At 39.8% G+C, this 1,821-nt stretch overlaps 1 pseudogene; it reads left to right on the top strand.

The window, feature by feature from the left end:
* The first annotated feature begins 1,071 nt into the window (after nucleotides 1–1,071).
* Nucleotides 1,072–1,445, top strand: LOC123458629 (annotated as a pseudogene).
* Nucleotides 1,446–1,821: the final 376 nt, after the last annotated feature.

Below are 1,821 nucleotides of genomic sequence, written 5' to 3'. Positions count from 1 at the left end.
AAAAATAAATCAGACCTTTTTTCATCCTAGTCCTTTCTCACATTTTTTCCTACTGAATTTATCTTTTCTGGACTCCCAATCTATACCACATAATATAGCACTTCATTTCATAGTGTTACTTATTTTTAAACAACTTGTGTGTGCAATGTGAAGGTAACCACATGGTTTTTGTTTTTTTTTCCCAATGACAGGACATGCTATTCCTACCTTTCATGATGTGAGTCTCTATATTTAGTTATGAAAATATCAACACAGAGATCTGAAAAATCTGGACAGTGAACTGTAATGTGTCTATCACCCAGGGTCTACAATTGTTAACACATTGCTGCACCATGTTACCATGAATCTGGATGGATCAATCCACATAATGTGTGGTGCACATGCCTACATCTTCTTCCCTAAATACTTCAGTATAATTTAATTAGAATTCAATACTTGTTTGTAGGTTTTTCAGGGGTATATTGACACATGGTGAAATACTGAAATCTAAGTGTCCCATCTGATAAATTGTTTGTGGGAGTGTTTGGGGGTCAAACCCAGGCTTCCTGTGTCCCGAGGCAAGCACTGTGACACTAAGCTACATTCCCAGCCCCTGTTTGCTGAGTTTTATAAGTACATATACACGTACGTATATAATACCTGATACTTCAAACCCCCATCAAGATATGGACTGTTCCCATCACCCCAGAAAACTCCTAGTGCTTTGGAACCACAATTTGTACAAGGACACATTCCAGTATCTGTCTGAGGCTATAACTAAAGTTCCAGCAAGTGTTATAAGCAGACATAGTTCAGTTTCTGTTTGATTTGACAGAGAAATAGAATCACAGCAGAAGCTGAGAGCTGGTTGTTTTAATTCTGAGCACAAGGAATTTTATCTAGATTCCAGTCAAATATATCTATGTATGCCCATTACAATGTTTATTGAATTATGTATTTAGTAGTTGATACTAAATGTGTGGGAGGGGGCGGGGGGGAAGGATCGGATCGCAGGCTCCGGCATCAGCCCAGGGCACTGCCCAGCCCCCCCCCCCGCCCCCAGTGCGCCCACCATGTCGGTCCAGCCCAGCCATGATCAAGGAGATCCTCATCTTCAACAACCTGGGGAAGCCACGCTGTCCAAGTTCTACCAGCCTTACGTGTTTGTGGAAACATTAAACAAATGTTTTGAAAATGTCTGTGAACTGGATTTAATGTTCCATGTAGACAAGGTTGACAATATTCTTGCAGAAATGGTGATGGGGGGAATGGTTTTGGAGACCAACATGAACAAGATCCTTACACAGATTGATGCACAGAATAAGCTGGAGAAATCTGAGGCTGCCTTAGCAGGAGCTCCAGCTGGTGCTCTATCAGCTGTAAAGAATATGAATCTTCCTGAGATCCCAAGAAATATTAACATTGTTGACAGCAGTATAAAAGTGCAAAAACCTGTCCTCTTTTAAATAAAATGTTAAAAAGGCCGCTCCCAGGTAAAATTCAGAGAGGAGTCATCTAAGTTTACCCTGAAGTTGGTTACCAAAAATAGAGGAGAGTCTTAACAATGCTCTTGGATTTAAGTCAAGGTACCGTATAGAAGTTGTACAAAATCAGTATGGAAGGTCAATGTTACTTTTCTTGCTCAGTGTTTTTAAATAAATTGAATAGTTCCAGTGTGATTCCCTTTCCCTTTTCTAAACTGCATTACTGTGCCCACATAAAGGCAGGCATCTATGTATTGGCTATCACAGTATTTCAAAAAGTGAGATATTTCTTTAATTATGTACAACCCACAATGGTGGTGTTTTGTATGGATCACAAGTGCAGCACTCTTAAATTATT

The sequence above is a fragment of the Jaculus jaculus genome, chromosome 1 (assembly GCF_020740685.1).
Source record: "Jaculus jaculus isolate mJacJac1 chromosome 1, mJacJac1.mat.Y.cur, whole genome shotgun sequence".
NCBI lineage: Eukaryota > Metazoa > Chordata > Mammalia > Rodentia > Dipodidae > Jaculus > Jaculus jaculus.
Note: the sequence above shows the minus strand (reverse complement) of the source record. Positions and strands in the feature narration are given on the sequence as shown.